Here is a 23,910-nt window from a genome sequence, read left to right on the forward strand (position 1 = left end):
TTTTGTTGCACTTAGGGCAGTAGATCAGAAACACCTGGAAAGCTTCGAAATGTGGTGTTGGAGAAGGATGGAGAAGATCAGTTGGACCGATTATGTGAGAAATGAAGAAGTATTAATTAGAGTCAGTGAGCAGAGGAATATCCTACACGAAATAAGAAAACGGAAGGCTAATTGGATTGGTCATGTTTTACGCAGAAACTGCCTTCTAAAAGAAGTTATTGAAGGAAAGATAGAGGGACGGATAGAAGTGACCAGAAGATGAGGAAGAAGACGTAAGAAGATGCTGGATGACCTTGGGGACAGAAGATGATATTTTCATTTGACGGAGAAAGCTCTAGATCGCATCAAGTGGATGAACTGTTTTGGAAGAGACTGTGGACCTGTCGTCTTGACAGATTACAGATGAAAGAAGGAATGCTACAGCTAACGTCTTTGTAAATACATCAAAATCTAACGCATGTCTTTTCTGTTGAACAGACTAGCAGGGACTACATACGTATTCAATTGCTACTTGATTTATTTGGCTCAACTGATGCTGTAATTTGTATCCTTAATTTTCCCATATCAACTTTCTACCTACTTTCTCCCTTAAGGAAAGGAAGTAGACCTATCAGCAAAATGTTTGTCACCGAAGCTGAACCGCTTTACGCGACAAGCAATTCCCACGTAAAAAGGAAACTTTCTTTATGAATATCCTTTGCATTTTTTGCCCACAAAAAAAAAGCACAACAGAACGTTACTCTTGATAATACACACTTCAAGCACGGTCGCCATTTTGAATACTGAAACCAGTCTCTGAACATGCGCACGCGTTTCTGACACCGAGAGTGTCATAAAGCTGGACTGTGCTGCTATCTAGTGATACACACAGAAAACCCATTACGTCCATTACACCAGTTTCACTTCCATTTGTGACTTATTTACTGACTCTCCTTCGTAGTTTATTTTGTGGTTGGTTCATATATCCTTCCTTGTGTTGGTATTCGTGTCCAGCAACCAGCCCCTGTGGGTATGCTTTTTACATGAGGACGGAGGCAGATTTCAGGTTTCGGACCGTTCTTTAATAAAAATCAAGATGACGACTGTCCGAAAAGTCAATAATTGTATTAACGCTCAGACGCGTTTTGGCTGTTTCTTTCTTCCGTCGAAATACGCGTACATTAAAATGCTGAGATATGCAATTTGACGTCACTATTCTGTGGCGTTCTCTCCCTTTAGACAGAGCCTACAGATAATTATGTGTAAATGCAATTCGTAGCTGTAGGAGGCGCTCCGACGGGACAAGTGAGTGAAGACAGGCGCTGCTTCTAAGAAATCTGTAGGAGAGAGATAATAAGCGGAAGTCAGAGCCGAGAGTCTTTCCATTAAGAAAGCAACTGCTGTCTCAGCTTGTCTTTCTTAAGTTTCTGGAAAGAAGAAAATTTTCATTATGCGATTAAATTATATGAAGGCCTAACAATACAGGAGCTTTATACATACTAAAAGGGGCGTGCCCAACCGGAAGAAATTGTAATAAATTAACATCCTCTTTCTTGACATCTCTGCTTATTTTCGGCACAAAATTTCTTCTTAGAGACGAAAAGAAGAGGTTTTAATGAGACCTCGCCTTTGAAAAACAATGCAGACACACCCACAATACAGTCAACTGTCTTGCCCACCTCAGAAGTTTCCTCCACTTACTTTCAATCAATGCAACCCATTATTCATGTCCTTCGCATAATTAGAATTTGTGTGTCTCTGGTTTCTAAGATATGATTTAAACTCCTACATGAGGACTTCGGCATTTCTTCCAAAGAAAAGAAGGAAAGATTTTATCGATGAAATGTCACTCCGTCCGTATGTCTGTCTGTCTGTCTATCTGTTGCCTCGAATCAACGTCTAAGCCATTGGACACATATGGGAGACTTTCACTGAAACTTATGGACAAACTGCGATTTACTACAATACTGACATACAATAGAATGCATTTTACTTATGGGCATACATGTAATTTTCTATGCTTATCGGAAATCTGTAATCAAATTTTTGGTGACAACCGTCTAATGATCTGTAAAGAGATGTTCTTATAATATCCGGTGGCCATTTCGATTTCTGATGTATAACTTTCGTCAAGCCCGAAACCAGGGTGGTTTTGTGTAACGTCATAAACAAGATCCAAGTAAGATTTGTGCCTAGCGGCCTCCGTAGTCTAGAGGTAACGTTCCCACCTCATGACTCGTGGTACGCGGGTTCAAACCCGGCGGAAGTCGTGGAAATTTTAAGGGCGGAAAAGTTCAGTGAACAAGTCCTCCGGGAAGAACTTTAAGCCGTGGGTCCCGTGTCGTAGCTTTACGGCACGTAAAAGAACCTCATATCTCCAAAGGAGGTCACTGAGCCAAATTCAAGGACATTTCGCACCCAACAGTAGTCTCTAACGCCTCTGATAGATGGGGAAGCATTATAGATACCGCCAAGCCAGTAGAGGCCAAACTCGCTGGCTCGGTCGGGACTGATGGTAGGCACCGATATCGGTAGGATATAGAGACTGGTAGAATATCATAGAGGGGAAGCTCAATGGACCAATACTGGTCTAAGTGCATGGGGAAACCCACCCTCTCCAATAACTAACTAACTAAGATTTGTGCCTTGGATGGAGCGCCGTGGGTACTTTATATACTGCTTTAGTTTCCAGTCTTATGGATATCTGCGCAATTATATCTACTGAGATAGGGGTCATATAGTACAAATTAAAGGGGATACCGAGACACGCGAATAAAGAAATTGGTCCGAAATTACTTCGTTGCATTTTTCTGTGGAAAAACGCAGAATGAAAGATTGAAATATGAAAAAGGAAAACATGTCAATTCATCACTTATTTGCATAACCTATTATTAACTAGAAACAATTTCTGTGGCATTTTATTTTGTTGCTTAAATTTAATGTTGGAATGTGGTAAATCAGGTGGCACTCAAATTAAATGGGACACATCAGCTGCTGTTCTATGCTGATGATGTGAATCTTCTGGGAGGTAACATAGATAGTATGAAGAAAAATACGAGTACAGAAACTTTCGCTGACACTCATAAGGAGATTGGTCTACAAGTAAACGCAGAGATGTGAAAGTATATGTTTCAGTCTCGTCACCAGAATGGAGGGTAAAAGCCGCGCCATAGCTCAAGCGGTTAGTCGCTGGCTTCCCATCGCGCCGGCCCGGGTTCGATCCCGGATATGGTCAAGTGGGATTTGTGGTGGATAAAGTGGCGCTGGGGCGGGTTTTCTCCGAGTACTTTTGTTTCTCCCGCCAGTCTTCAGTCCACCAAATTCTCCATCATCATAATCACCCGGGGCAGGTACAATAGGCCAATCAGTGGCCGCCGCGCCGAGTGGACCCAGTTGGACTCCACCCCCCACTAAGCGAATTAAAAAAATATGTAACAAATGTTTTGCAAATGTGGCACAATTCAGATATTTTTTGGAACGACTGTAACAAATCAGAACCTGACTGAGGAGGAAATTAAGAGGAGACTGAACTCTGGTAATGCTTGCTACCAATCAGTCCAGAACCTTTTGTCTTCTCGTCTGCTGTCTAAAAACATAAGAATTAGAATATACAGAAGTATAATTTTGCCTGTGTTCTGTATGGGTGTGAAACTTGGTCTCTGACATATTTGGCCCGAAGAGAGATGAAGTGACGGAAGGTTGGAGAGAACTGCATATTAAAGAACTTCGTAACTTTTACTCTACTCCAAATATAATCAGAATATCAAGTCAAAGAGGGTTAAATTGGCAGGGCATGTAGCACGAATGGGGAACAGGAATGCGTAGAGGATATTAGTGGGAAAGTCAGAAAGAAAGAGACCACTAGGAAGACGAAGACATAGGTGACCGGATAATATTAAAATGGATCTTACAGAGATAGGTTGGATTGGTATGGATTCCATTTACTTGGCTCATAACAGGGATTAATGGAGGGCTATTGTGAATACGGTAGTGAACCTTCGGGTTCCATGAAATTCTTGCAAGTTTTTGAGTAGTTGTGCAATTGGCGGTTTCTCAAGAAGGACTCAGCTTCATGAGTGAGTGAGTGTGGCAAAAATATGCTAGAAAATCACATCATCATCATTGCTAAACACAAACCGTGTATAAAACGACAGATGATGCTAGGTGCAAAGTAAAACCCAGTTTTTTTTAACTTAAAACTGATAACGTAAGGTTATTATGAGCTGTGTATAGTCCTGAAGACAGTGTTCTAACTGCTGAACTTTATTCTGAACTGACTCAGTTACGGAATAAGGAAATACATTTACTTCGACATATCATATCGGCACAGTTCCACGTCAAAGTCGATAAATGAAATGTGAATCTATTTTAGGTAAATGTGTCTTTAATCCCTTGATAACATTTCAACAAATACGTTTATTCTTTATTTGATATATTTTCAATAGGCCAGCTTACATTTCAGTTAGAGTCAAATGCAGTTTTTGGTTTGTAGTTTATTTACCGAAGCTGCCAATAACTCAGTCTATCTAACTTCGAATGATTAGATAACGGTTCAGTTATTCAGTTATTCAGTGTAGAGGGGGTGGGCTTTCCCATGCACTACGACAAGTAGTCTATTGTACGTCCCGCTTTAATTTCTACTGTCTCCATACCCTACCGATACTGGTGCCCGCTATCTCCCCTTTCTGCCAGCGATGTCGGCCCTCTACTGGCAGTGGTACCCGATAACTTCCCCATCTACCGGAGGCACTGGAAACTACTTGGGCGGGAACCATTTTGCCTAATTTTGCTCAGAGGTCTCCTAGAGACACGAGGATCTTTTACGTGCCGTAAATCTACGACACGGGACCCACGGCTTAAATTCCCTCCCGGAGGACTTGTTCCCTGAATTTTTCCGGCCTTAAAAATTCCACGACGGTTAATAATGAACTGAAATGATGCGAAACAAGTGGTCATGGCATGATCTGGGCTACTATTCCAACATTTTCTTCGAGAGGTCGATGTACATGAGCAATCGCAGTCAGAAAAATCGATGCCCTGGGCGAGATTATAAATGGTCACATCCCGAATAATATTCGGAAGCAACTTCTTTGGTAGCGTCGAATGGTAAGGTCATTAATGGCTAATGAAAGGATGTGGAAGGAAACGATCCTATCCCGACATTCTATCCCGAAATTTTCTTAGAGGGGCGAAGAAATGCCATGAAAAACTTCAGCCAAGAGTGTGACCCGAACCCCGGGCTATCCGAATATACGACAGAACTGCTGTGACTTCTCCGTCCTGCCTTAACGGTGCTGAAACTTTGGATTTTTAATATCAGATTAGAAGCTAACGGTGCTAAATAATGTCGTATAGGGGAGTGGCGATGTGGCTCCAACCTCTCTTAACCTCGGCCCTGGACGGGGTAAGCGGTCAGCTGCATGTTATGACTACCTTATCTCTAGAACGTACTGTAGAAGGCGATGGATATCTCTGGACATATTGACGAAGGAAGAAATCTCAGTCCTCGCTGGGAATCGAACCTCACTCCTCTAATCATGCAACTTTAATCTTGTCACACTACTTACTGAGCAACTTTCCCCCACCCCACATTGTTAGTTGGTCAATACAGTGACTGATTCCTTGGTTAGTAAAGTATAACTAACAAGGTTTACCTTGCTTGCTTTTAGCAGCTAAAAAGCAGTAGAAAAACTTTTGCGAATATTCAGTCGAGGAGTATATGTGGACTAAAAGGAACCATCAAAGTTTTAAAGTTTGATCTCTTCAGGCTATAGGGTTACATGGGATAAAAGTTCTCGGCAATTTATTTTCGGAATATTATTATTGGTGAATTTTCTAATCATGGAATTACTTTCGAAACAAAAGCAATACTATTTTCTGGGATATAAAGCCGTGTTAATCCTGCTGAAAGTCAACGGACGCGTTGGAAAGAAGTATCGTTCTCTTCATAACCACCGCTGTGAGAACCTCAAATCTTACTCTCGAAACAGATTACTGCAGTGTGAGCAATGGATCTAGTCCCATCTCCCTTCCACTACACCTGACGAATAATTGAGTTTGTCGTTAGAGCTGGTTTACTGTGCCTGCTGGCCCTTCTAGCCCTTGATTCAAACTGACCCTCTTAGAAAGCGGTGCCAATGGCTCACCTGGCACTGAGCATTATCGCTCCGGGTTAGTTCGACTGCTCTGAATGTAGATGGTGTTGTTGGTCGTGATCCTAGGGGATTGTTCGTGTGTAATCAGAAGAAACTTTCCAATTACGGTTAGGGAAACTTCAGTCCAGATCCCGTAGCATCAGTTTCAAAAACTAACTTTCTATGGACTCGTTTACGAGAAAAATAAAGGGTTATATTCGTGCGTCCATTTGGGGAGAGGGGGGGTATTTAAAGACGCAATCAGAGCCTGGATTACATCATGTCGCATGGAAGGAACGTGTTAAGTTTTGGTAATGGTCTAACTAAGGTAAGATTTCGGCTGTAACATGGGTGGACTGAGGAAAGACACGAAAAACATTAGTCGGGGAAAGCCGGTATCCCAACCGAGATTCGAGCACAGAACCTCCAGAATACAAGTCTGAAGAGTTGCCTCTATATGAGCCTGTTCAATCAGAAACTTACATTTAGACGATGAGGAGGAGGGTGGTAGCGACAATGTTCTTGAAAATCTACAAATGCCAGGGATACTGCCTTCATCAGGTCACAATCGCTTCCTTCCAAATAATTATCAGTTTACTATTCACTATTTCAGAAGTTCGACATCTGAGCTATTGATAAGTTTGCAATAATCTTAAAATAGACGCTTGTGGGGGTTGCAACTAAGAGTTAGGCACACGTAACGGGCATCCTCACGAAGCGAACCACCATACAAGAGACACCTGCTGCGGGCTGAATGACTGAGGTTCGAATCTCAGCAACATCAGAATGTTTCTGCATCGCTCCCTCTTCCGGCAGAATGGTCTGAGCACGCAAGTTCATACCGAATGAAAAAAAGGAAACCTTTAATTTTAACATTTAACTTTCAACCGAGTTATAACCTTTTGTATTTTAAGAATAATATCCAAAATAAAATGAAAGACAAGTATTATAATGAAATTCATAGAGGTTAAAGAGGTAAATTTCTCCTTGTAACAGGCCGTGGAGCCTTACAGGGATGAACTGGCTACTCCTCTCCAGACAACATAAATCCTATGGACAAATGGTCTTCATTATTTTGGGCATGAGTATTTTAGAACTAACACCAACCGCACTATGTGTACCAGAACTAGTGCCAGCCACACTTGATTCAGTGTCACCATCTAACTTATGTTTCTCAATTATGAACCTGTCCATGCCCAATAAGCCCCAAGAAATAAAATCAACTAAATTCAGAAATAACAAAATAACTAAAGCGAAACAGAATTAGCAAACAACAATGCATTAGTGCACACTCGCCAGGAATAACGCACCGGATCCAAACAACTGACTGACACTCGTGGCTTGGCAAGGGTGGGACGTGGGACGGTAAAAGTACATTGAGAAGTTATTTCGGGATGGGCAACATAAAGGACGGGAGTTCTTGCAAGTTTACTACAATAAAAGTAAAGTAAAAAAGTAAAGGTATCCCTGTAATAGGCCGTGGAGCCCCATAGGGCTGTGAGATGTTGAGGTTCGCACATTTTCTAGTCAATCGGCTCATAGATGGCGGCAAAGTTGTCAGCCCTATGCGCCGGCTTATATACATTCCAAGAATATTCCTCGTACTAATTTCTGTTAAAGGCTGAGTCGACCCCAGGGCCTTAGTGCGGCTGGAAGGATTAGGTAAATTGAAAAAATCCAATTACCTCATTGGGACTTGAAACCGCGACCTTTCGGCTTGTAGCATAGTGCCTCAACCAACTACGCTACCGCGTACCCCGTTTACTACAATAATTTTATTAAACTCTTATTATTTTTATTCTGAGCGGAATTTTATGATAAATACACAGTACTTATAAAATTTAACCCGATGATGCTTTCCTCATTTTTCTCGCTTCCTTCCGACATCCCTCACCAAACTACCTCAGCACACTCGTAGTTGTGCGTCTAGTTCCTCGTGGCGGGGAATTTAGGGAGTTCAGCGAATATCAACAGTAACAGATATATCTTGCGGCATGTGTTCATGTAGTCATCACTCAGTCAATACCGTCCTAGACGCGTGTTCTTGCGAGGGGGAGGACAGACATCTTGCCTCGCTGAAGTTCTTGCTCAAAATAGAAACATAAAGAAGGAAACGTATCGAATATTAATACCAAAGGATCTTCAATACAGATTGTAGTGCCATCTGTGTTTGAATGCACAGACCCACAGCTACAGGGCGATCCGTAAAAATATTCTTACACTTCTTAAGTAAATCTCCTGGTTTCTACCCCGGCAAGAATTGTAGCGCTATCGCAATTTAGAGAAAAATGCTATTGGCGCCATAGTCACAGTGTAAGTCCTTCGAAATATTCCGGCTCCGTACATCCGTCTATCCGAATTCCGACATAATTCTGCCTTACTTTTACGTTCTCATACACACGGGATATACGAGAAAACATTGTGACAGCAAGAAATTGAGATATTAACGGAATTTCACGTTCTCAGCAACTCCGAGTAAGAGAAATCGGTTTTCGAATGTTTTCTCCCTGCGATAGCGTCGTCGGCATAGCGACTGGCTACGGGATGGACGACTGTGGGGTCGGAGTTCGAGTCCTGGTAGGGTCAAGAATTTTCTCCTCTCCACCTTTTCCAGAACTGCTGTGAGGTCAATCCAACCTCCTACACAATTGGGTTTTTTTTCCAGGGGGTAAAGCGACCGGGGCGTGAAGCTGACCACTCATCTCCAACTAATGGCGAGGCCAAGAAAATGTGGACCAATATATCCATCCCCCATACGCCTTCATAGTGTAATGTTTAATTAGTTAAGCACAGGGACAACTTGCATGGCTCCAGAATTTTGCCTTTCAGACGTCATGTTACATTGTACTCAAAAGCATTTAGGGAGAACAGACAGAGAGAGTGGTGACCTCATAAACCTTACTTTATTATAAATAAGAAAATTATGCTGAAATAAAATGGAAGGGAAAATGGACTAGAATGAGAGGAAATGGAAGAATGGGACAGTACGGGTAGACAGAAGGATAAGTGGATGGAGGAACAGGAGAACGAGAAAGTATGCACGTACATGAGGCAGGGAAGGGAAGGATGAAGTGAACGATAAATATGAGAAAATGGAGATGGAGTAGAAAGAGAGAGCCAGAGAGAAAAAGATGAAACTATCCCTGTAACAGGCCGTAGAGGTCCATAGAATTGTGAGACGTCGTGGCCATAATGCAGCCGGAAGGATGAGGTTAACTGAAAAATCCAATGACATCATCGGGAATCGAACCCGCGACATTCCGGCTTGTGTCTCAACCACGTTATATATGTCAAGGAGAGGGAAATGGAAGGGGGAAGAGATAGTGATGTAACGTCACCTCCTTATCAGTTGGAACGAATTCACAGAAACACCGATGGAGGGGCCACTTGACGGCTTGGCGGTGTCCGTAGAACCCGAGTCTCGGCGCCTGCGCATTGCTCCTGGAATATGAGAACAGACTTCTTCTGAAGCCATNTCTTTGTAGAACCCGAAGGATCATAATTGTGTTCACAACGACACGCCCAAAGACCTCTGTCATGAGACACTATTATCCAATTAACAACTTCAAAGCATGTTTCTGTGTAATTTTCTCGATCTACCTGTTTCTATCTATCCCATAAAACCAAATATTCTTCACAGAACCTTGCTTCTCCAGTATTTCCAACATATGTCCTTATCTTAGGGATGGAGACCAAGTTCCACACCCATATAATGGAAGAGATAAATGCATAGTAACCCGACTTTAGGAGTATATGTTTCATATATGAGTGGTGAAGAAAATATATATTGCTAAAAAGCATCGGTAACAACCATTCTCGAAATTTCACTAATTCTTACTTTTATGTCACTGTAATATTGTCTATTTTATTATTGAAGAAAAACGTATAATGAGGAGCTTCATAACTTGCACTCTTCTCCAAGTATAATTAGAATGATCAAGTCAACGATGATGAGGTAGGCAGGGCATGTAGCACGAATGGAGAGACGAGGAATGCGTATAGGATATTGGTGGGAAAGCCAGATGGAAAGAGACAACTGGGAAGACCAAGGCGTAGGTGGGTGAACAATATTAAAATGGGTCTTAGAGAGATAGGATGGGATGGATTGGATAGATCTGCCTTAGGATAGGGCTCTTGTGAACACGGTAATGAACCTTCGGGTTCCATAAAATGCTGGGAAATTCTTGAGTAGCTGCAGATTTGGCTGCTCCTCACGAAGGGCTCAGCTCCATAGGTAAATAAGTTTTACTATATATTTTTTAACTTGGTCATATTTACGAAGGGTTTCTTAGCTACTGTTGTGCGATTATTCTATACTCCATTCTGACGACAAAACATGAAGATGTAATTAATTTTGTCTGAGTTTATCTGATACAATTTCACTTGTACGTGATCTCATTAATTCGCCGAGTTGGGAAATGAGATAAGCAGGCTAATTCCAGAATGGCGCCTCCAAACCCGTTAGTTTGAGAATTACTTCTCCGGAGATACAACACAAGTATATTACGCGAAGTTCCATAGCTTATTCACAAATTTCGTCTGATTCTCAGAATAAACATCTCTTGTTACTGTATGCACCCTAAATAAACAGATCTTTGTAAGAGAGAAACAGTGTGATTTCTGTGGTGTAGAAACTTGACTTTAAAATATTATTTTCACAAACTTAAGGCTTCAAAGCACTAAAGATTTGCATAATACCTAGTTGGTTGAGGCATTGTTATACAAGCCGGAAGTTCGCGGGTTCTATTTCCGATGAGGTCATTGGATTTTTTCGATTTACAAAATCCTTCCTGCCGCACTATGGCCTTGGGGTTGACTCAGCCTCCAACAGAAATGAGTACAGGAAACTTCCTGGGGGGTAAAGGGCGGCCGACTCGTAAGGCTGACAACCTCACCGCCATCTGTGAGCCGATTGTCTAAAATATGTGGGAGTCTCAACATCTCAACCCTATGGGCCTTCACGGTCTATTACAGGTATAGCTTTACCTTCTTCAAGCCCTGTGAGCAGAATGCTTCATTAAATTTCTTGTGGGTTAATTAACTATGATTTAAGTGGGATGCAGTGGTAGGTAGGACGTTCGAGAAATGATAAACTACAATTGATTAGGAATGAAACGGTTGTGGCCTAATCCTCGTAATATCCTAAGCATCTGCTGGAAGGAGCGAGGAATGCCATGAAGGTTTCAGTCAGAATAGTAGGTTTCCCGTTAGCGCTTTCAACCTAGAGCCTCAAGAATACAAGTCTAAATCAGACTGTTCTGCATAATTGTTCTTGAGAGGCTCACAGTGCTTCAGCCTCAAGAAATCCACCATCTTGTACTATTTCCAGCCGCTCGCCACTGCCTCGGGCCAATCAAATCGCTGACCTGTTCCTTGCACCAAGCATCGAACAAAAACAGATGCTTAACTGGAATTGTCCTTCAGGGTGCACTAGATGTTCGAACGCCCGGTGATACTCGTCACGGCTCGGGTGGGGGTGAAATTGTAATCTTGAACCCATATCTCTGCAAGTAAATTACTTTTGTCGTTTCCCGGTTCCTCGAGTCAGCGAAAACATCGTATTTTTTTTTAACATTTCTATCTCGGTTTTCATCTCTCTCCCTTCAGAATCAACTTCCTCAAGTAGCTGTCGAAATATCTTTCAGTCCTATCTTCTGTTTATCTCGAAAACAGAGATGTCACGAATAAAGCCGAAGTTCAAGACGCCTTAACCTGCCTATTGCAAGAACTTTATAAACAATAGCAACAACAGCTGGCCATTCTTCCTCTTGGATTTCGCCGCTAGAGTAGAAAGGGAAAGGATGTCTTTAGAAATATGCCGTTCGCAGTTTTGTGAAGTATGCAACGTTACAACAAAACTGCAACCGCCGTCTTCAGAATTAATAACGTTAAATAGAATTTTGAATGTAGTATTAAGCTATGAAAGATCTTCCAAGCGCTTCCCCAGCAACATTTACCCCGGAAATGGCAACTAGCATGTTTGCCGAAACACCGGATAACCTTAAAAAATTCTACGCTACGTATTCTCGGAAGCCAAAGTAGCACAACAAAAGAGCAGTTGAAGACACTTAAACTTACACATGAAAGCCAGTGCACTGCCAAAAACATAAACCCCGAATTATGCTTACATATCACGAACTGAGGTTATGAGTTCTCTAATTCTCTGTCCTGTAGCGTTCACAAGTGACCAGTAAGTACATCGGATCAATTTTATACGGTTTGCTATGGAGAACACCACCGGTACAATTAGATAGCCATAGCTCGAGCGGTTAGTCGCTGGCTTCCCACCGCGGCGGCCCGGGTTCGATCCCGGGTCTGGTCAAGTGGGATTTGTGGTGAACAAAGAGGCGTTGGAGAAGGTTTTGCCCTGCCAATCTTCATTCCACGAACTGCTCCACAATCACCCTCACCTATCATCTGGGGCTGGTACAATAGGCCAGAAGTGGCCGCAGTACAAGGGACTTGGTCCCATCCCACTAGCAATAAAAAAATTTAGTAGGGAATGCGGTAGAATAGTTAGTTGAGGCTCTATGCTATATCGAAGGGAAATAACAGGAACATCAGCAATAAGAAAAATGTGATAAAGCATATACAGTCGTGGAAATACAATAGAGGGGGAAGTAAAAATTTATGCCACAAACCTAGCCGAGAAACCAATGCATAGTATTAAGTGGAGAATTAGTGAAGCCATATTGTGGAGCAAACCATGGAAACTCGCCACTAAATCCTTACAAAAACCCATAAGCCTGAACTCGGGTACTTATATATCTGCAGTTAATGTGACATGGGTTGTCCAGTCATTGAGGGACCCAACAGAGGTGTCTAAAGGGATTAGTGTGGAGTGGTGGTAAGTTGTGTAACTCAGTAACAACTTTATAACTAATTGTAGTTACGATCTTTAAGTGGTAAATAAAACCGATTATCAATCAGAACCCCGTCTCCAGTCACCCAAACACGTGACAGTATGTATATACAACATACACAAGGCCTCTGTCAGTCCAGGCTCAGTACAGCAGATCATGCCCTATCATTAGTAACTCTTTCTACAACGGCATTGTAGTCACTTGAACGGTCGCATACTTGACCACCGCCAAGTTTAAGCCTCTTGTACATCCTGTGTCGGGTTTCGCCTTGTCCAATATTACGAACATTTGCATTTTCATGATTTTGTACGACTTCTGCTTGTTGCCTGCATTATTTTGTTATATAATCATATAACTATGGGAGTAGTTAGAAGTGGCCGTTCTCGAAATCTTCCGGCTAAATAACTGACTTGTAGCCTGTATCCAAACTGTTGCATTATTCTGAAATTTCTAAGAGAACTGTCCTGTGAAATTTTGTTTCGTGTACACAGGATTAATAGGAAATTTTAAATGACGTGGGAGGCATCTGAAATTCATGGAAGTAATGTTAAAATATCTAGTCCCTACCTCAGACAGAAGACAATGCTTCTCCAGCGATATATGACTAAACTGTTAAGTCTGCTTAGGTAAATAATTGCTCTATATTCTGAGAATTCTAAGAAACCACGCAAATATATATATAGAAAGAAACGTTCAGTTTCTTAATGATAAACATCTGGTACTTGTTAAATATTCAGACAACCATGTCTGTTCTTTCCATTTCCGTGTGTCAAGTGACGGCGAACGAGCCAGAGAGTTACAATATGCAATTACTAATTTAAGTAAATGCTAAAAAATTGTTACTATAAAATAAAATACCTTCGAATACAGAGATACACTTATCTTTTATACTAAAATCGCGTATGTAATATCTTTCTATAAACTTTTCGTATGGTCAGGTGAGGTTATCCGTCAACACACCAAAAATGTTTTTTTTTAATCAATCAAACACCATTTCTCATATTGCATTTTATTTTTTTTTTATTCAATCTCAGAAATACTGATTGACTGAAAAAAAAATTCTTTTGTTGTGCCGACGCATAACCTTACCTAACCATACGTCTGTGATACACAACAAGAGGCGCACTGTGAAAATATAAATTATTCGTTTAACGGCGCGGTTAGCATCGAGAATACACAAAGTTGAATTATTGCTATTGACAGATTAGAAGAGATCTGACGGAATTGGCCGTGGCCTATCATCAATTATCCCATAATTTACCTAGAAGAGCTAGGGGAAAAGCACACTAAACCTCAATCAGGACAGTCAGTGTTCCTACCGAGATTGGAATAGACCACTTTCAGGATAAAATTCTAGTACAGCATTACCGCTAGACCAAAATTTCCGGTACACGTATTGTCAAATTTCGACCTGTGCATATTCACATAAATATCCACAGGCCTCTTTCTGTACTTTCCTATGAGTCACTATTTATCTGTAACGCACGTAAATATTGCCGCATTTTTTAGGGGTGTGTGACTATAGACGCGATACGGATTGGATATTGGGTTTATTGGCCACTTTAACACACCACATGGAACTACACGTATTTATAGCGCTATCGCTGATCTACGCACTTTACGGTTCACCGTTACACACACGCACTAATGTTCTCAGTCTTCACTAGCCGTATCCTGGCAACGGATATCAACACAGCAATTGTACCAGTCTCACTGCAACTGCAGAACACATGAAGTCTTCTTTTCGCAACCTAATTCGTTTCTTGAAATTTTTCTCAATCATCTTCGACAGCCGTCTCAGGAGACTACCTCAATTATTATCCCTCAGCCGGTCTGGGATCCTCATTATATACCCTCGGAGCGGATCTAAGAGAAAACACTATTTCCTTCGTTATAGCAAAAATAACATGATTGTTGCTTGCTTATTCGTTGCAGCAGAACCATGTTTACAAAGTCGTTGCCTAGCAACAGACGTCCATTCTGGCTCCGCTATTCCGGCTTTCAGGTATAATGTCACAATACGTTAAGCATAACGTAACATAATCAGTCTCTTTTTCTTGAAGGTGAACTAAACAAATTCACATTTATGACCTCGCCACTGATATACTATTGAAATAAAATGATAATACTCCGTCAGACGTTCTTTACGTATTACAAATGAATGCTTAAAGGCCAGATCTGTCTCTCTGTGATCAATTTTCAGAGCCGAAAAAACTGGTCAGATTTAGTTAAAATTCGATAAGGAAGACGTTCATTAAACGCCGTGGGCAAATTCCGACTTTCCAACATAACCTTATATAAGGCCATAAGAGAACTTTCCTATAGAAATCCGTTTCATAAACATTATTGAAATATTTGATATTGAATACTTCTACGGAATTTGTCTGGCAATTTCGGTTCACAGCCATTTTGACCCACAATGAATTACGCATCGCTTAAGGCCAAAAGTTAACTTCCATGTTCATATCATAAACCACTGCTCAAATTCCTTAAACCAACAGGAAATAACTCAGTAAATTATTAAGAACAGAGCATGTAGTTTTATGTACTGAACATGGAACATACTTCCTTTTGCTATCGTGACGTCAGCGCATATGCAGTGGCTTCCCAGCTGTTTTGAAGAACATTGTTTCCATTAGATACTATTAAATTTATATCTTGAAGAACAGAACTTCGAACATTTGCACTGGTTCACTTCCACCTGCTTCTAAATAGCTTGCTGATTAACATTGATCGTTTCCTTTTTTATGTTACGCGCTTAGAAAGGTAAAAAGGTAAAGCTATCCCTGTAACAGGCCATGGAGGCCCATAGGGTTGTGGGAGGCTGAGGATCCCACATTTTCTTGACAATCGGCGCAGAGATTGCCAGACGCCCTTTAACCCTCAGGAAGATTCCTGGTATTCTTTTCTGTTAGAGGCTCAGCCGGCCCCAGGGACATAGTGAGGTTGGAAGGATTAGGTCAATTGAAAAAAAATCCACCTCATTGGGACTCGAACCCGTTACCTTCCGGTTTGTACTATAGTGCCTCAACCAAGTTCCATAATAAATAAATAATTAAATATATATATAAGAACTTCGCTTACCGAACGAGAACTGTCCATACATACTGCATATCTCGCTGGATTCAGTAACATGTACAAAGGATTAGTTTCACGATATGAAAACATAAATTTAGATTGTGCTCTTTGGTCTTTTAGATGCCCTCTGCTCTTGTAAATATAAATATATGTATAATACGTAAATTCACACAAAATATAAATACATGACCCATTACCATTCAACTTATTTACGTTCTATGTGCTCTATATGCGCATGCCTTATAAATTTATAATATTCATCCTTTAAGACTCGTACATTTCTCAAAAACTTTTATCCATTTTGATTACATATTCAGCACTACAATGCAACATATTTATGAATATAAATATATTTACAAATCACGACGGGAACATATTGTGTTTCATCTATAGATACTATATTCAATTCAGTCGCTTTTTGTGTGTAGTTATATAGCAGAAACAACGTGTTGTGTAACGACATCAGAATCCATAAAAATGATCATTTCAATTTCTTGCCACATTTCAACCGCACCGGGTGGCGTAACCATCACATTTTAAACAAGTATCTGCGAGACGCTGTTTCCGAATGTCTTCCGACACCGCCGCTTTTCTGACAGATATTCGTGCTTTTCCTCAAAGTCCTCCATGAAAATGAGAAGATAATACGAGGTCTGGCAATAAAGTCAGCGAACTCGCCAATGTGTGCTTGCCTTGGCAGCAGTGGACAGAAACCTCAGTACAGTTTGATGATGTTGGCATATCAACGATTCACAGCTTTGCTGCTGATCTATGGCAGCCTCTTTGTGAGTGGCGTCTATTATTGTCTGAGTGTGTTTTGGTGTGCCGTCGAGAGAATGCTGGAGCTTGAGTTAAATTTCTTGTTAAACTTGGCAAGAGTGGAAGCGAAATCAGAGAGCTGTTAGTGCAAGTTTATGGGAATAATGCTGTGAAGAAAACAGTTGACAAGTGGGTGACACGTTTTTCTGAGGGAAGTGTCACTGACGAAGAGAGATCAGGATGGCCAGCAAAGAGTAGAACTGAATAAAACATTGCAAAAGTTCGTTAAATTTGCTTGAAAATCGTCAGCTGACTGTCAGAAGCACAATAAAGCAAGAAAACATCGACAGAGAAACAGCCAAGAAAATCTTAACTGAAGATCATGACTTGAGAATGGCGTGTGCAAAAATGATCCCAAAGGATCTGCTCACACGGCACTGTCTGTGAGGGAGTTTCTAGCTAGTATACAAATAACTGTGCTGGAACACCCTCCCTATTCACCGGATCTAGCCCTCGATGACTTTTTTCTGTTCCCGGAGGTAAAGAAAACATTTAAAGGGATGAACTTTGATGATATTAATGACATCAGGAATAATATGACGAAAGCTCTGAAGGCCATTCCACAAAACCAGTTCCAAAAATTGTTTTGAAGGGTGGACTAGTAGCTGGTATCGGTGCATAGCTTCCCAAGAGGGCTACTTTGAAGACAACCATAGTGATATTCAGCAATGAGGTATGTAGCAGTTTTACCGTGTTGAGTTCGCGAAATTTATTGTCAGACCACGTACATCGATCAGTCCACAACAGCATGTTTCTATATCCGTTCCAGCTCACTGATCACCTATCAACCTACAACTGGACGCTGCACAGTCCTGCTACTGTCAGGGTCTTCTGGCTTACAGCACCGTCTGCTCTGGCGAGTGGATGTTGACTTTTCCGATGAATGTGGCAGTTAAAAATGATGGAAACAAGTTCATATCCGCTTGCGAGAGCAGAGCTTCTAAAACACCAAAGAGCACAATATACATTTTTGTTTTCATAACGCGAAACTAGTCCGTGGTACATGCTACGAAATTCAGCGACATATGCAATGTGTATGAAGAATACTTTCCGTAAGCGAAGTTATATATATATACACACACACAGAACAAAAACTAAGCAACATACAACGTAACTCGAACGTCGCTCTAAATTACATTTGGCTAACATTTAGCAATCTCTGGTACTAATTTCTTTTTCAAACTAAACAAGAGAAAAGTATCCAGCGAAAGATAAGTTTTGTGAGTTCGTCTTATTGTGGGTCCCATTTTATTAACCCTGTGATCACACATACTAAAACAAGCAGAAGCCAACTGACCACGCCCAGCCTAACTTATTTTATAGGTCGAAGTTCAACATCTGAAGTTACTGCAGCACCTGTACACTCATTTGGCCATATTTAATTAATTCTTGTTGACATTCGTGCTTATATACATGGCAAATAGCCACTTGGATCATTACGAAGGTATTATACATGAAATGCATAACGCCCCTGAACTTTCCACTCATTGCTTTCACTTTCTCGTTCATTCAAGCCGTCCATACTTAGGGCATCACTGGAGCCCTTACGGAGAGAATTATAACAACGTTAGACACCAGCAGAAGAGACCGTTGGAATTAACGCTGACTGACTTTGTTTATTTACTTATGGCTTGCGGGATTTGAAGTTCTCACAGCAAGCAGGTGAGTAACTGGACCATACATGAGTCTGGAAAGAGCCCATAGGGACCCAACACGCACAAGAAGGATAGTAACTAACACTGAGCCTCAAGAAGGCAGTATATACTTAAGCGAAGAGACGTTATAAGGGGTGAGGGGGGCCTCTACCAGGCTCTCCGCGAATGTCAGAATATGTAACTCCTTGTTTATTGTGTATTTAACCTCGATCGGGTTTTCCGGTCCCTGGGCCTAAGTTTGAATATAGGAGCTCCCAAACACGATGCTGGAGTGCTGCTCGCTCGATCGCGAAATTTTCGCCCTCTAATTGTCATTTTAGCAAAGATGACCAAGGGTACTGGAGTCAGGGTAAGGGGGGATCGGATTCCTGCTGTGCAGTAATGCATTTCTTAGCAGTATTTTGCACAAATTTTGAATTAACGTCATGGAACTGAGCCCTTCTTGAGAATCCGTCAATTGCGCACCTATTCAAGAACTTCCCAGCATATTATGGAACCCAAAGGTCCATTACCGTGTTCACAAGAGTCCTCCACTGGTCTCTATCTTCAGCCACATCGATCCAGTCCATACAACCCCATCTTATCTGTCTAAGATCCAGCTGAATGTTAGCCATACACTTACGACTCGGTGTTCCTAGTGGTCTCCTTCCTTCTCGCTTTCCCACCAATGTCCTATATACATTTCTATTCTCCCCCACTGGCAATTAGAATAATGATATTAAATTCTCAGGACTTTCCTCCCGGGGTGAAGGGGTTGAAAATATATCTACGGTTAATGTGTGTGGGAGTTCTAGAAGAGGAACGTGGGATTTATGGCGAACAAGACCTTCGTGTCCTCTACTATAAAGTTAGTTCTGCACGCAAAGGGAGAGTCGTCTACATAGACTGACAGATCCGAGGCCGAGAATTGCTTTCACTTGGATGGGTCACAAAATTTACGTCAACTGTAACGTGAGCCAAACACATCCATTGTGAGGGCAGCATTCTGCTCGCATAACGGCTCAAATGACTTGAGGCCTTTCTTTATAGTCTCAGTCCCTCCACAAAGAAATGCTAGGTTAGCACGTCAAATAGTACCATGATGATTTCCTTCCACAATTTTCGAATATCACTGCTCAGAGATTACGATATCTCTCGACGCTATAGCTACATTGCAAGTGTCTGACAGCTTCGGTTTATAAACCATAAATAAACAAATAGAGACATTATTAATCCTAGAGAAGCTAACACTTCGTCAGCCACTCAAGAAATTTGCAGAAGTTTATGAAATCTGAAGGTTCATTACCGTGTTAACAAAAGCCAGACTCTGGGCTTTAAATGAATTTAACGGACGCTCTCCTATTCTATAGTTTCCTATCATGGGGAACGCGGTAGCGTAGTTGGTTGAGGCACTGTGCTAAAAGCCGGAAGGTCGCGGGTTCGAGTCCCGATGAGTTGGATTTTTTTCAATTGACCTAATACTTCCAGCCGCACTATGGCCCTGGCGTCGACTCAGTCTGTAACAGAAATGAGTACAGGAATTTTCCTGGGGAGTAAAGCGCGGCCTGCGCGTAAGGCTGGCAACTTTACGGCCATCTTTGAGCCGATTGTCTAGAAAATGTGGGAACCTCAACGTCTCACAACCCTATGGGCCTCCATGGCCTGTTACAGGGATACCTTTATCTATTAGTCTCCCATCTAATTTCTGGCGAGTAGTACAAATTAAGAAATACCACGTTATAGAGCTTTCTCTAGCGTCCTGTTATTTCATCCCTCGGTACTCTTCCCCCTGCTCTCGTACACTCTCCCTCTACAAGTATGTTTTCTCCCTACTCTGTAACAACAAGTTTCACATAACACAGCTACATGCAGTGTTATGGTTTTGAGTATATTAATCCTTATATCCTGAGGCAGCAGAAGCAAAGACAAGAGATTATGAAGTACAAGGCAGTCAGCATTCCCTGAATTGTTAATCTTCTCCTCGTTTCTTTATGAATGCAATATCCTAAAACGTATCATGAATGCTTTCTCCTATTCACTCCCCAACCGACCTTCAGTCGCCCTCCATGTCACATCCAGAAGCAACCAAATTCAGTATTTAAAAAGGCGTCTTATAATAACGCACTAATGAACCTAACTAACTCTAGCGTTCTTCTTCTGCTCCTTCTTCTTGAGGAGTTAGGCCCTTCTGGCCTGTTCTCATTCACAATTAATCTGAAAATATGAGTCCTATAGGCAGTTGGTGCCGGTCACGGTAGCCGAGAGGTCTAAGGCATGTACTGTCTTCGCTCGCTTGGAATCCGGGATCATGGGTTCGAATCCCACTCAGGACATGCATGTCTACTTTGTATGTGTGCGTTTTTCTGTGTTTGTGCACAAGTAGAGGCCTTGCGACGAGCTGATCACCCGCCCAAGGAGTTCTACCGAATGTGTTAGATCTAGAAAAACCGAAGTGAACGGAGAAATTCATGGAGGTAGGCCTAGGCCCACTGGGGCTGTAGTGCCAAGGAAAAAATAGGCAGTTGGTAGAAACGCATGAATGGCGGATCAGCCAATCGCAAGGCCGTTATATGTAGAGTAAAAGTAAAGCTATCCCTGTACCAGGCCGTGAAGGTCCATAGGGTTGTGAGACGTTGAGGGTCCCACACTATCTAGATAATCGGCTCAAAGATGGCGGTCAGGTTGTCAGCCTTACGCGCAGGCCACGCTTTACTCCCCAGGAAAATGATTTAATTAATTCCTGGTACTCATTTCTGTTGTTCATGGAGGTAGGCCTAGGCCCACTGGGGCTGTAGTGCCAAGGGAAAAAAAACTCATTTCTGTTAGAGGCTGGAAGGATTAGGTCAACTGAAAAAATCCAATGACCTCATCGGGACTTGAACCCGCGACCTTCCGGCTTGTAGCATAGCCCCTCAACCAACTACGCTGCCGCGTGCCCCCGTTATATGTAAATAGGGCAACACAAACAAACAAGTGCAGATATACAGAGTGATTCTATATTATTGTCGGAGTTTCCGTGGCTTATAATTTTCAAACCGGCAGAAACAAAATAAAACTCCTTACGCACCACGAAAGGCGAGCATGTTGAAGCTTGCTGAATGGATGCACTTTCTCGCACAGGGTCAACACGCGGGCTCCGCCACAAGGAATCCTAGGATTCTATGAGGGACCAGGGTTTCCTTGACCACTTGGAGCAGTCCAACACTTCGTCTACAAAGAACGACACGGAAAGAGCAGAGCTCAACATTTTTGACATATGAAGACAGAAATAGTAGCACACAACACACACGACACACACGACACACCGCCATCAGATGGATTGGAGTAATTATACGTGCACTTCACTTGCTTCGTACGCACTTCTATGTCAGACGCCATTTTGGTAGCCTACTCTGCTGTCGCTATCTGTCACACGACACGTAAACTAATCGTACATTGGCAGGAAGGTTCAACCTTTACTACAACACCACCAACATCCAGCTCAGATGTTACATATTAACACAAAAAAATTGAGGCATTATATATGGAACGCCCTTCGTACAATACATATATGCATTTTAACGCAACGTTTGTATTAATCGTTAATAAGAAATTTATGATTACATTAATTTTAATCCATGCAACAGGCCGTGGAGGCCCATAGGATTGTGAGACGTCAATGGTCCCACATTTTCCAGACAATCAGCTCGCAGATGGCGGTGAGGTTTTCAGCCTTACACGCCGGCAACCCTTTAGCCCCAGGAAGATTCCTGGTACTCATTTCTGCTGGAGGCTGAGGGGACCTCGATGCCATAATGCGGCAGGAAGGATTAGGTCAATTGAAAAGACCTCATAGGGAATCGAACCCACGACATTCCGGCCTGTAGCATAGTGTCTCAACGAACTACGTTACCGTGTGCCTCGGGATAGAGCATTCGGTATAGCGACTGGCTACGGACTGAACGACCGAGGAGTCGGAGTATTTATGATAACGTGGCGTACAGACCTGCGGCTAAGCGGGAACTCTGTAAACATCAGCCGTTTCTGGGCAACATATTCCCATGGCAACGAATCCTCACGCAATAATATTTACTGTTGGAAACGGAGTGTTTTCTATGTGTCCGCTCAACAGCTGTTTGTGGGAAACGTCTAGGTAAACACGTTCCCGCAGCAACGGACACGAAGGCAACAATAGAAGAGCGGTGTTTTCTATGTGGTCCCCGCTGAGATATTAGAACAAGGAAATCTGGAGCAATGAGCTGAGTTGAGTCCTACTGAGGAGGCTGTAAAGATAGGACCGAGTTGAAGAATATCCACTCTTAGAAGCCTTTGATAGGGAGCAGCTGAAGCCACAGTAGGCTGGAAAAGGCTTAGCGGGTGCTGTGGTGATCTGTGAATTGCAATGATTAGCGATGGCGCTGCAATTGCTTGTAGTTTCGAGTGGTGTACATAAGTGGACAAAAAATCCTATATCTAATCCAAACACCTTTAGTCACACCTAAATCGCGACAATATCGATTTTTTTCAAGATATTTCGGTAGATAGAAATTTTATAAAACTTCAGGGGAAGATATAAATGAATAATTAATTCTCCAAATTCCTAAACATGTTGTCGAATATGCTGAATCAAGGTTACTTATTAAAGCATTACTGTAATCTATGTGCTCCTAAACGTAATAAACAAAATATCCCACGACGGCTTTCCTTGCAGTTTATTCAGTGGGCACGGGAATTTCTGTCTTGTGACATTCGATTTCGTGCATTTGTATGCAGCTGAAATATGAATTTTTCTCTCTTTATACATCAGATATCATATTTCAACATAAAAATGCACAATACCAGACGTTAGAATAAGATGTAAATTACCATGTAAGTATACCTAGTTCTAGACCTACTTAGGAGGCAATTTGCAACTTATAATAATAGAGACAGTATATCGGAAACATGAACCCTATTAACGAAGAGTATCGGGTTTCAGTAAAATCTGTTAATCGGGCGTATGGGATACAGGGCAAATTTCATTTATGGCGTTCTATAAAGTAAGCTATAAAAGGAATTCCTATATCGAACTTCGCCAAACTTTTAGCAGCCATTTACAACATAAACGAAAAAGTTAATTCACGGACTTGCATAAAGCAGGATTTTTTATGAACCAATATGGCTAAAACCAGAACTTAACGAAAAATTGCCGTGAAAATCTTATAAGGATTCCGGAGCCGACACACGGCCAGACATGACCGCGATATTTGGCGATTTTGTTTAGCATCACATCTTTTTCAGAAGTTCTTAAGGTGCTGGGAATATGTAAGACCGTGAAATACTCCTCTAAGTGCAAAACCAGACGACACAGCGCAAAGATACGTGAAGACAGTGGACGGCTACCTGGAGAAGGCCTTTTCGACATGCATAGAGATTAGATTAAGA

At 41.8% G+C, this 23,910-nt stretch overlaps 1 protein-coding gene across 1 annotated transcript in view; it reads right to left on the reverse strand.

Moving 5' to 3' along the window:
• Window positions 1-23,910, reverse strand: part of LOC111874363 (potassium voltage-gated channel subfamily KQT member 4) — a 1,139,978-nt gene that overhangs the window by 616,665 nt on the left and 499,403 nt on the right. The gene's annotated exons all lie outside the window — the stretch shown is intronic.

The sequence above is a fragment of the Cryptotermes secundus genome, unplaced genomic scaffold, assembly GCF_002891405.2.
Source record: "Cryptotermes secundus unplaced genomic scaffold, Csec_1.0 scaffold49, whole genome shotgun sequence".
In the NCBI taxonomy this organism is placed as follows: Eukaryota; Metazoa; Arthropoda; class Insecta; order Blattodea; family Kalotermitidae; genus Cryptotermes; species Cryptotermes secundus.